Here is a 13,237-nt window from a genome sequence, read left to right as displayed (position 1 = left end):
TAGACATATATTATTAAATATGACCGAAAAGTAAGATTAATAATTCTAACACGAATTTTCTCAATCTTTCGTACATTACGCTTCACTGTTGGAGGTAAATCAAAAATTAATTCTCCAAAATTCATTTTTATTTCTAGTCTGACGCGACACGGGCGCGTTTCGTAAAACTTATTACATTTTCAAAGACTTTAGTTCACAAATACACAACTGAATAGAACTTACGTATCTCCGATTTTATATCTACATTTGAGTGAGGTGGGAGGGGTGATGTGGCATTAACACAAGACAGAACAAGAGGGGATATTAATAGGGTATTAAAAGTATCAACACAAGACAGAACACAAACAATGGATATTGAATAGAAGTGTTTGTAGAAAGCCTATTGGTCCATATTTCTTGATGCTTCTATATTGGAGCGGAGTCTTGAGGTGGGTAGAATATAGTTGTGCAATAATTGGCTGTTGATTGCTGGTGTTGACTTCTTGATGTGTAGTGCCTCGCAAACGTCAAGCCGCCTGCTATCGCTGTATCTATCGATGATTTCTGTGTTGTTTACTAGGATTTCTCTGGCGATGGTTTGGTTGTGGGAGGAGATTATATGTTCCTTAATGGAGCCCTGTTGCTTATGCATCGTTAAACGCCTAGAAAGAGATGTTGTTGTCTTGCCTATATACTGGGTTTTTTGGAGCTTACAGTCCCCAAGAGGGCATTTGAAGGCATAGACGACGTTAGTCTCTTTTAAAGCGTTCTGTTTTGTGTCTGGAGAGCTTACAGTCCCCATTTGGGGACTGTAAGCTCCAAAAAACCCAGTATATAGGCAAGACAACAACATCTCTTTCTAGGCATTTAACGATGCATAAACAACAGGGCTCCATTAAGGAACATATAATCTCTTCCCATAACCAAACCATCGCCAGAGAAATCCTAGTAAACAACACAGAAATCATCGATAGATACAGCGATAGCAGGCGGCTTGACGTTTGCGAGGCACTACACATCAAGAAGTCAACACCAGCAATCAACAGCCAATTATTGCACAACTATATTCTACCCACCTCAAGACTCCGCTCCAATATAGAAGCATCAAGAAATATGGACCAATAGGCTTTCTACAAACACTTCTATTCAATACCCATTGTTTCTGTTCTGTCTTGTGTTGATACTTTTAATACCCTATTAATATCCCCTAGTGTTCTGTCTTGTGTTAATGCCACATCACCCTTCCCACCTCACTCAAATGTAATGCCACATCACCCTTCCCACCTCACTCAAATGTAGATATATATATATATATATATATATATATATATATATATATATATATATATATATATATATATATATATATATATATATATATATATATTCATCCCAGATACAATTAAACCCTACTTCTTCGGAGCGTCCCTTTGTGCCCTTAAGAAGAAGGATGGTGGAGTCAGACCCATTGCCGTGTGCAACACACTTCGGCGCCTTGTTGCTAGGGCAGTTGTCAGAAAAATCAGCATAGACGCTGCAACGATGCTTAACCCCATCAACTAGGTTTTGGTGTCCCCCGTGGCGGTGAAGCAGCAGCTCATGCAGCTCGAGCCTATATCAAGGACCTCCCAGAAAATAAGGCATTAATTAAATTAGACTTTAAAAATGCCTTCAACCAGGTAAAAAGGGATGTGGTACTGGAAGCAGTTCGAACCAGCTTTCCTTGTCTACTTCCTTTCGTTTCAGCAGGCTACAGTAGAGAATCGACACTGTTGTTTGGGGAACATGAAGTTGTTTCCGCAGAAGGTGTCCAGCAGGGAGACCCACTTGCCCCTTTCCTTTTCTGCATGGCAGCTAAGGAGGTCACAAGCAGGTTGTCCAGCGAATTCAACATTTGGTTCCTGGACGATGGCACCCTGGCAGGGACACAGGAATCCCTGCTAGGAGATCTACAGCTAGTGAAATCTAGGAGAGAGGAGTTAGGCCTTACACTAAATCCATCAAAGAGTGAAATCATCTCATCCAGCCAACCAATCATAGATGCAGTACGAATCTTATTGCCAGGAGCCCAAGTGATCGCTCCCACCGAGAGTGTGCTGCTACCTTACCTTGAGGTTACCTTGAGGTTCTTCCGGGGCTTAGTGTCTCCGCGGCCCGGTCGTCGACCAGACGTCGGTTGCTGGACTGATCAACCAGGCTGTTAGACGCGGCTGCTCACAGCCTGACGTATGAGACACAGCCTGGTTGAACAGGTATCCTTTGGAGGTGCTTATCCAGTTCTCTCTTGAACACTGTGAGGGGTCGGCCAGTTATGCCCCTTATGTGTAGTGGAAGCGAGTTGAACAGTCATTAGAGGTTTGGGCTTCTGATGTTGATAGAGTTCTCTCTCAGAGTACCTGTTGCGCCTCTGCTTTTCAACAGGGGTATTCTGCACATGCTGCCATGTCTTCTGGTCTCATGTGATGTTATTTCTGTGTGCAGGTTTGGGACCAGCCCCTCAATTATTTTCCACGTGTAAATTATTATGTATCTCTCCCGCCTGCGCTCAAGGGAGTACAGATTTAGGCTCTTTAGTCGGTCCCAGTAATTTAGATGTTTTACTGAGTGGATTCTAGCAGTAAAGGATCTCTGCACGCTCTCCAGGTCAGCAATTTCTCCAGCTTTGAAAGGGGCTGTCATTGTGCAGCAGTACTCCACTCTAGAGAGCACAAGCGTTTTGAAAAGTATCATCATCGGTATAGCATTTCTAGTGTGAAAAGTTCTTGTTATCCAACCTGTCATTTTTCTTGCAGTTGTGACGGCTACTTTATTGTGTTCTTTAAAGGTAAGGTCTTCCGACATGAGTACACCCAGATCCTTTACATTGCCTTTTCGTTTTATGTTATGGTTTGCCTGAGTTTTGTACGGGGTTTCTGTTTTTATATTTTCAATTTTTCCGTAGCGCATGAGCTGGAACTTATCCTCGTTAAACACCATATTATTTTCTGTAGCCCATAGAAAGACCTGATCTACATCTGATTGGAGGTTTGCCGTGTCCTCTATGTTGCTAACTCTCATGAAAATCGTAGTGTCATCTGCAAAGGATGATACAGTGCTATAGGTTGTGCTCTTGTCTATGTCCGATATGAGGATGAGAAAAAGTACTGGAGCAAGCACAGTACCCTGGGGGACTGAGCTCTTCACGGTTGATGGGCTGGATTTTATTTTGTTGACTATTACACATTGGGTTCTGTTAGTCAGGAAATTGTAGATCCATCTGCCTATTTTCCCGGTAATTCCTTTTGAACGCATTTTATGTGCAATAACACCATGGTCACATTTAACAAAAGCTTTTGCGAAATCTGTGTAAATTACATCAGCGTTTTGTTTGTCTTCCATAGCATCTAATGCCATATCATAGTGGTCCAGCAACTGCGACAGGCAAGAGCGCCTTTGAGGTTATCTTGAGATCTTGAGGTTATCTTGAGATGATTTGTTCTGTTCTTGAGATGATTTGTTCTGTTCCCTGTTCTGAAACCATGTTGTCCGGGGTTATGGAGATGCTGTGATTCCATGTATTTTGTGATCTTACTTCTTAGCACTCTCAAAAATTTTTATGATGTGCCATGTTAGTGCTATCGGTCTGTAATTTTTTGCCTCTGCCTTATTTCCTCCTTTATGGAGTGGTGCTATCTCTGCTGTTTTTAGTATGTCAGGGATAACGCCAGTATCTAGGCTTTGTCTCCACAGAATGTGAAGGGCCTGCGATAGTGTGTTTTTACAGTTCTTGATGAATATGGAGTTCCAAGAATCCGGGCCTGGTGCAGAGTAAGTAAGTAATTATCAAAAGAAGGCACCAAACCGGGAAGGCTATGTAGCACCATCAAATACGCAAAATAATCAGAGGGCGCTAAATATCACCAAGGATGCCAATACGAGAACAAAAACGCATAAGGCGAACGATATCAAAAGTATCCGAGTCACCAAGAATTCTATCGAGGGACAGGTGACCGCGAGGGGCGGTCGGAAAGCAAAACATACGCTCGTCCTGGAAGTCAGGACATTCAAGAAGGACATGCACGACCGTAAGAGGGACAATGCAACTAGGACAATAAGGAGCAGGGCGGCGCTCCATCAAGTGACCATGGGTTAAGCGAGTATGGCCAATACGCAACCTCGCCAGAGCTGTTTCCCACCGCCGGTTACGGTGGAAGGAGGACTGCCACGAGGAAACACAACATTTAAGAGTACGTAGCTTGTTACCAGTAACAGACAACCAAGAAGCCTGCCAACGGGTAAGGACTGAGGAATGGATAACCGGGTAAAAGTCGGAATACGGAATGCCCTTACGAGAGATGGGACAAGAGCGGACAGCTTCCTTGGCGGCAGCATCCGCACGCTCATTTAAAGACACACCAATATGGCTGGGAACCCAACAAAACTCAACCGACTTAAATTTACTATGAACGAGAAACAGCCAATGCTGGATCTCGACAACCACTGGATGAACTGGATTAAAGGACCCGAGAGCCATGAGGGCACTACGAGAGTCAACAACAACTACAAAGGAAGACTGACAACGAGAAAGTAGGAGACGAAGAGCATAGAGAATAGCATAAAGTTCCGCTGTAAAGATGCTAGTCTCCGGAGGCAAGCGACACATATAAGTGCGATCAGGAAAAACAACAGAGTAGCCAACACCGTCCGCTGACTTAGACCCATCGGTGAAGACAGAAACGGAGCGGGAGTGAGAAGAAAAGTGCTCGAGGAAAAGGCGTTTTAGAACCGTAGGAGGGGTAAAAGCTTTAGTGACACGGGTCAAGGAAGTACAAAACCGCGGAAGAGGGACCCTCCACGGGGGCAAAGAAGGAACAACACGAGGAGAAACATCAGAAATACGAACGGAAAGAGAATCCTGCAGGCGAGATAACCAGACAGAAAGAGGGAGGTGGTGAAGAGGAACAGGAACCGCAGGAGGGGTAAAAGTTAAAGCACGACAGAGGCGAGAGGAAGGATGTTGCAAGGACCGCGCAAGATAGCGAAGACAGTAGCGATCACGGCGGTCCTGGAGAGACAGGAAGCCAGTGTCAACATACAAGCTAAGGACGGGAGTCGAACGAAAGGCACCAGAACTGAGGCGCAACCCAGTATGGTGCAAAGCATCAAGACGGCGAAGAGTAGAAGGAGAAGCAGACGAGTAAGCAGGGCAACCATAATCGAGCTTAGACAGGACGAGAGAAGAATGTAAAGCAAGGAGAGTGCGCCTATCTGCCCCCCAAGAAGTATGGGACAAGACCCGAAGGAGGGTAAGGGCCTTAGAGCACTCAACACGGAGGTAAGAGATATGGGGAGACCAAGACAAACGAGTGTCAAGGAATAACCCCAAAAGCTTCGCGGAATCTTTGTATTCAAGGGGATGACCATAAAGTGACAAAGAGGGACGAAGAACAACCCGTTTCCGCGTAAATGTCATGGCACAAGTCTTAGAAGTAGAGAACTTGAAGCCATGATCAGTGGCCCAAGACGACACGGCATCAATTGCAAGTTGAAGCCGGCGTTGAAGGAGAGGCGAATCATCACCCTGACAACAAAGGGTAAGATCATCGACATAGAGAGCAGAGAAGACACCAGAAGGAAGAGAGGAAAGAAGACCATTGAGGGCAACCAGAAAAAGAGTAGTGCTCAGAACACTACCCTGGGGCACACCTTCGTATTGCTGAAAAGAGGGAGAGAGAGCGGTACCAAGGCGCACCCGAAAGGAACGACGAGAGAGGAAGCTGCGGAGAAAGAGAGGGAGATGACCACGAAGGCCAAAAGAATGAAGTTGAGATAGGATATGATAACGCCAAGTGGTGTCGTAAGCCTTTTCCAGGTCAAAAAGGACGGCAACAACGGAGGTCTTCGCAGCAAAAGCAGTACGAATATAGACCTCCAAGTTCACCAGGACATCTGTCGTGCTGCGGCACTTGCGGAAACCAAATTGAGAAGGGGAGAGGAGGTGATGGTGTTCCAGGAACCACATCAGACGAACGTTAACCATACGTTCAAAAAGTTTGCAGACACAACTTGTGAGAGCAATAGGGCGAAAGTCCTTAGGGGAAGTACCCAGAGACCCCGGTTTGCGAACAGGGAGGACAACGGCATCGAGCCAGTCCTCAGGGACTGACGACGAGTCCCAGATCCGATTATACAGACTCGATAAATACTGAGACGTGCTCGGAGGGAGATGGCGAAGCATCTCATAATGAATACCATCGGAGCCCGCCGCCGTAGAACCGCAGAGGGCCAGAGCAGAACGAAGTTCAGAGAGAGAGAAGGGATCATTTTAGGGAAGCTGAAGATGAGTGCAGAAATCTAAAGGACGAGACTCAAGGACAGGTTTACGAAGAAGGAAAGATTGGGGAAGATGAAGACCAGAGCTAACAGAAGAAAAGTGGGAACCCAGTTCGGAAGCGACCTGCAACGGGTCCGCCACAAGAGTATCATGGAGGTGAAGGACCGGTGAAACATCGGGAACGAACTTACCCGCTATCTTGCGGATACGCTTCCAGATCTGGGCCAGAGGGGTTTCGGACGTAAGTGTTGAGACATAAGATGCCCAACATTCACGTTTAGCCGTACGGATGGCCCTACGGGCCACCGCACTCGCTTTCCGAAAGAAAAGAAAAGAATCGGTCGTCTGCCTACGGCGGTGCCTCTTCCAGGCTGCACGCTTACAGCGGACAGCCCGAGCACAGTCCGCATTCCACCAGGGAACGCACTTCCGCGGACCCCGAGAGGAAGTGCGAGGAATAGAGCGGAGGGCAGCGTTGAAGACAGTGTCATGAAAAAGGAGGAGAGCGCGAGAGAGAGGCAGAAGGGAGAGGTCAGAGAGAGCAGCACTGAGGGTAAATAGGGTCCAGTCTGCCTTAGCAAACTGCCACCTAGGGAAAGAGAGGGAAGGGCGAAAAGAGAAAAAGGAAACAAGGATGGGGAAATGATCACTTCCATGGAGGTCATCAAGAACCTGCCACGTGAAATCTAAGTAAAGAGAAGAAGAGCAGAGAGAAAGATCAAGACAAGAAAGGGTGCGAGTCCGAGAGTCCAAATGAGTGGGCTCACCAGAATTCAGAAGAGACAGGGAAGAAGATAGGAGAAACGGCTCAAGGAGGCGACCCCGGGTATTCGTCAGAACGTCACCCCAAAGAGAATGACGACAATTGAAGTCACCCAGCAGGAGCACAGGCTCCGGCAAGGAGTCTAGGAGGTGTTTCAAATCAGGAAGAGAGAGCGGGACACTCGGGGGGAGATAAATGGAACAAACTGTGTACCATTTCCCCACAAAGATACGAGCAGCAGAACAATGGAGAGGCGAAGGAAAAAGTAAAGGAACAAAGGGAACATCCGCACGAATCAAGAGAGCAGAAGAATTAGAAGCCCCAGCAATGGCTGGGGGGGGGGAGAGAAAGGAATAGCCACGAAAACGACCAGGACGAGCACCAAGCATTGGCTCCTGGAGACAGACACAAAGGGGCGAAAACCGCGAAATCAGAAGTCGGAGTTCGAGGAAATTGGCGTAATAACCTCGAACGTTCCATTGAAGAATGGACAACGACGGGAAGAGAAAGGACAAAAACAGAGAACAAGGAAGAAACAAAGGCGAAAGAGCGACAGAGCACGTTAAAGAATATCAGGGTCGGGATCAGGGTCAGCAAAGTCAGGGTTAGGGGGCATGGGTAAACTGAGCAAAGACGGAGGGAAGGAAACGGGAGAACAGATCAGAGGTGGGCGGGCGGGGTCCGGAGGAGGAGGAGGAAGAGGAGGAGACAACGGAGAGGAGCGGTCAAGGACAGCAGTAGGAAGAGGGGGAGTAGAAAGAGGGGAGCGCACCCCAGCAAGAGCAGCAACCGAAAGGGAAGCAGGGGCCAAAGAAACCTCCATAGCAGGAACAGGGGGTGCAACCACTGAAACGGGAGGGGAAGGAGCAACAGAGCCAGAAGTAGGAGCTAAGGAAGAAAGCGAAGCCTTCTTACCCGCCGGGGAAGAGGAAGGAGAGGAGCCAGGCTTACGCTTCTGACTTAAAGAGACAGGTGTCCCAGCAACTACGTACCGGGCAACGGATTCCAGCGTCTCAACAGGAGAAGCCGAACGAGAGCACACACGACGGCCGTTAGGAGAACGATGGACATCCGCCTGCACCGACAGGCGGCGGGGAGAGCCGAGAGATGGAGGAAGAGGATGGGAAGGAGGATCGGAGGGGGACGAGGAAGAAGACACAGGAGACATGACAGACCGGGTGGAAAGAAGGGGAACCCCAGACAGAGGACCAGGAGGGGGACCCCTCGGGAAAGAACTCAAAGGAACAGAGGAGGGGGCAGTGGGCGTATCAGGGTCCAAGGCCCGGAAACGGTTGAGAGTCTGAGGAAGGGGGGAAGGACGAGGAGAGGAAGAGCGCAACACGCGAGCATAAGAGATGTTAGTATAAGGCGGGAGCCGGCGAACCTGGCGCCTCGCCTCAGGAAAAGACAAACGCTCCCGGTGCTTCAGGTTAAGGACGGCCGCCTCAAGCTTGTAATGGACACAGGCACGGGAGAACGTAGGATGGGCCTCACCGCAGTTGAGGCAGCGAGCTTGGGGAGAAGTGCACTCCGACTTAGAGTGACCTTCACTCCCACACAAAGGACAGAGAGAGACAGTCCCAGAGCAGCGGAGGGCACCATGCCCAAACCTCCAGCACTTATTACAAAGTCGAGGAGAAGGAATATACTCCTGGACAGAGCACCTAGCACCAGCAAGAATGACAGAGGATGGAAGGGTCCTACCATCAAAGGTGATCTTCACAACGCGAAGGGGTTGACGTCGACGACCACGAGGGGGACGAGTAAACGAGTCAACCTGGAGGACAGAATGGCCTTGGGCATCAAGGATATGCCGAATATCATCGTGGCAATCCTGCAGATTCCGAACACCGGTTGCAACATGGGGTGGGAGGAGAATAGTGCCAACACTGGAATTCATCTGAACGTTCTTGGAGACCCGAACAGGGATCTCGCCAAGGCAAGATAAGGCAGCCAAGCGGGAAGCCGCATCCTGAGAAGGAGCAGCAACGACACGTGTACCGAGACGAGTGGGGTTGAAAGTAACACACGCATCCACGGAATCTACAAGATGCCGATGGAGGGAGAAATCGTCAGGAGGCGCAGAATCAAGAGGGAGGAGATCAAAGTATTTGGCCCATGAAGCAGGACCAAACAAGGCCTGATACGCATCAGCACGGGAAGGAATCGAGCGAGTGCGGTTGGGGCGCGAACGGCGTTGAGAACCCCTAGAGAGAGAGGGGTCAAAAGGCGCAGTAGTCACAACGAAAGACTTAGCCACACCAGGGGACGAAGTGGTCACCACCGGGGGCTGGAGGCTCGACCCAACCTCAGAGGAGGGAGGGGAGCTGGGGGAAGAAGTCAGGACGGTCAAAGGAGGAGCAAGGTCGGGGCCCAACGCAGCGGGAGCTACAGAGCCTGGTCTTCCAATACAGGCCGACTCGGGGGCTTGGTCGCCCACCCCACGAGCCTGAGAGGGTACAACGGAAACATTCAACGACATAGAGACGAAAAGTGACAAATTCATCCACGAATGTGCCCCCATACCCACCATGGAGCCACAATTAGAGGCAGGACACCCAACAGGTAGCTATCGCTGATCACGCCGGGGCCCCCTAGGGGTGCGTCGTGAGTATACGCCCCACAAACGCCACCTTAAGAACCGTCAGTCCGTCGAGATCGGGTTCAGCGACGAAAGGGGGATTGACAATAAAAGGTTCCCCTCGCTCGAGACGTCGGGTACTACAGTTCTACGGGTGCAAGAGTATGCCTCCTCAAGCACCCGGGCGTCAAAATAGAAGAAGTCCAAAGAAATAATCCAAAACAAGCAAAAGGTCGGCAGGAAACGACAAGCAGATAGGAGAAGAGGGGGGAGAAAAACGAAACATAAGGAAAAGGAAAAGCGATCCGGCACAATTGGAGAAGACAGCAGCAGGAGTGCAAGGCCAGAAAAGGACAGAGGACTGCCCAACGGAGCATCACACTCCGGCAGCCGTCCACCAAGCCCCCTCACGACGCCAACGGGCCGGAAGGGGAGGGGGGGCCTGGTGCAGAGTGCATAGGCATACTGTTTATGGCTTCTACAAAATCTAGTGGGAATAGGGCGATGTCTGATATATGATTTGATGTTGGTATCATATCCATGAAAAATTCATTTGGGTTGAGGTGCTAGGGGCACCTCTGGGCTCGAACGCCATTGAGGTAGTCCTCGAAGAAAAGCTTAAAGACCTGAGGAGGATGGAGGCGCGAATAGGGGCTTTGGATGCTCACGATGCTTTGTACCTTCTTACAAGGTGCCTGGCCTTGCCCAGACTTACCTATTTCCTCAGGTGTGCTCCTTCCTTTGACAGCCCAAAATTAACAGGATACGACTCACTCCTAAAGACAATAACTATAAAAGTGTTAAACCCTTCCCCCTGCAAGATGACCAGTGGGACCAAGCAACGCTCCCAGTTAGACTCGGGGGTATAGGTATTCGCAAGGCGACACAGTTAGCATTGCCGGCATTCTTATCCTCGACCAGTGCTATAAGTGAATTATTGACGGAAATACTACCAGAATACTTAAGGAACTCCATTGGGATTCGTGATCCCAAATTTGTGGAAGAAGCTGGTCAGTGGGACACACTTGCCAATTCACACACCCGACCAACTTTTCCAAACGACGGTAAACAGGCCAAATGGGATAGCCCCATAGTGGAGAACATCGCCAAAGCATTGCTGGACGCAGCTTCTCAGAAGGACAGAGCGCGTCTCCTAGCTGTGCAAGCCCCCCATGCTGGGGACTTCCTGTTGGCAGTCCCTAATTCCACCTTGGGCACCCGCCTGCACCATCGGGCCCTAAGTATTGGTGTTGCTCTGCGCCTTACCGCCCCTATCTCCACCGAACACCGGTGTGTTTGCGGCCATGCACGGGCAGACCAATACGGCAGCCATGGTCTCATCTGTCGTAAGACACAGGGAAAGATTGCCAGACACGAAGCAGTCAATGACATCATCAAGAGAAGTTTGGCTACAGCTGGGTGTCCAGCACAAAGGGAACCCCAGTTGTGCAGACCTGAGAACAGCCAAAAACGCCCAGATGGAGTCACCCTGCAGCCATGGAGGGAAGGTACCTAGTAGCCAGAACGCACTTCTCGGCCTACTATGCAAGGCCCGATTTGGATAATAAGCCAAGTTTTCCTAAATTAATATATTTTCTCTAATTTTTTTCTTATGAAATGATAAAGCTACCCATTTCATTATATATGAGGTCAATTTTTTTTTTATTGGAGTTAAAATTAACGTAGATACATGACCGAACCTAACCATTCGTCCTGGACCATTCTTAAGTCGATTACATATGAAACTGTCGATTTGAGAATGGTCCAGGACGGACCGAAACGTCGTCGTCCCTTCACCTTCTAGTGTCTGGTCTGGTCAACTTACTCTAGCCACGTTATCGTAGCCTGGTGGATAGCGCGCAGGACTCGTAATTCTGTGGCGCGGGTTCGATTCCCGCACGAGGCAGAAACAAATGGGCAATGTTTCTTTCACCCTGAATGCCCCTGTTACCTAGCAGTAAATAGGTACCTGGGAGTTAGTCAGCTGTCACGGGCTGCTTCCTGGGGGTGGAGGCCTGGTCGAGGACCGGGCCGCGGGGACACTAAAGCCCCGAAATCATCTCAAGATAACCTCAAGATAACGTCCAACACTAGCAGATACTTCCTCACCTCCCCACTGGTAATCACAAACTCATCTAGTGGTGTTTGGTTAGATATCTCTTATCTCTGGGACTTTCCCTTGCTCTAATGTGAAGACCTCTGGGAATTTCTTATTGAGTTCCTCGCACACTTCCTTGTCGTTTGTAGTGAATCTGTCTGCCCCTATCCTCAGTTTTATTACATGTTCCTTCACTCTTGTTTTTCTTCTGTTGTGTCTGTGTAGTAATTTAGGTTAAGTCTTTGCCTTGTGTCAAAGTTATATTGTGTCAAGGTATGTTCACTAGTTAATGTGTCAAGATATGTTCTTTAGTTATATTGGGTCCAGGTATGTTCCCTAGTTATATTGTGTCCCCAGTATGTTCATTAATTATATTGTGTCCAGGTATGTTCCTTATAGTGTGTTAAGGTATGTTCCATAGTTATATTTTGTCCAGGTCTGATCTCTAGTTATAGGGGTGCCCGGTATGTTCCATAGTTGTATTGTGCTCAGGTATGTTCTCTAGTCACATTGTGTCCAGAGATGTTCCGCAGTTATATTGTTTTCCTGAGATGTTCCGTAGTTATATTGTGTCCTGGGATGTTTCCTAGTTATATTGTGCCCAGGTATATTTTGTAGTTATATTATGGCCAGGTATGTTGCATTAAATACTGAAATACTTAAGACTCCAAATAAGAGACTGGCGCCTCCACACTGATGGTGACAGTGACCCACGGAACAGCCAGGGAGTGAAGCCACCCACTGAACTCCAGGTTGCCATCTTCAGTATACCCCTGGAACATACAGCTGGGTTTGAGATAAAGGGAAGAACCAAATTGGTCTTACATATTGAATGTTGTAATACACACTTGCAAGATTAGATTAGTACAAGAGCTTGACTTTCGTGCAAATATAGAACACTGGCAACCCCCAGTCCAAGTGCACAGCAAAACAAGGCAAAATGGCAGTAAACAAACTAATTTGCGGCCACTGTAATAAACCTTAAAGTCGAAGGCAACGGGAATTGGATGTTATATATGTAGGAATAGATTTAATTTGGCATGTATAGGAGTGAGTAACACCTTGGGACTAAGGCTTGTAATGATCTGGGGCTCAGATCATTGGTTCTCCCTTCTCCCCTCCTTCCTTCTCCCTTCTCCCTTTCTCCCCTCCCCTTGGCCGTCATTCGTCTCCCACCCCTTTCACCCTCCCCCCTGTCGCCCATTTGTCAAGGACCAAGAGGTTGACCTGAGGGTAGTCTTGCATCGTGGTACCTTTGGCTTCCCCCCACTCAACTTCCCCCCACTCTACTTCCCCCCACTCAGATTTCCCCTCTCCATCCCCTCTCTTTCCCCTCTCACTGGTCCCTTCCCCATACCAGGCGAGTCAAATGTCCCTACCCTTTATCTTGGAGGAGACAGGTTTGAACATAATTTATCAGTTGGTAAACATTGCTCGCAGGTGCACTGGGCTCCATAGAGGTGCCTTGTTTCCCTTCTAATAGCTGGGGAGAGCTGACTCAAT

General features: G+C 48.5%; 1 non-coding gene across 1 annotated transcript; it reads left to right on the top strand.

Moving 5' to 3' along the window:
• Positions 1 to 11,465: 11,465 nt before the first annotated feature.
• On the top strand, positions 11,466 to 11,542 carry TRNAT-CGU (transfer RNA threonine (anticodon CGU)). Its single transcript has one exon. It is a non-coding gene; the product is annotated as a tRNA-Thr (tRNA).
• The last annotated feature ends 1,695 nt before the right edge of the window (positions 11,543 to 13,237 follow it).

This window comes from Procambarus clarkii, chromosome 54 (assembly GCF_040958095.1).
Source record: "Procambarus clarkii isolate CNS0578487 chromosome 54, FALCON_Pclarkii_2.0, whole genome shotgun sequence".
Lineage (NCBI taxonomy): Eukaryota > Metazoa > Arthropoda > Malacostraca > Decapoda > Cambaridae > Procambarus > Procambarus clarkii.
This window is presented reverse-complemented; position numbering and strand designations above follow the sequence as displayed.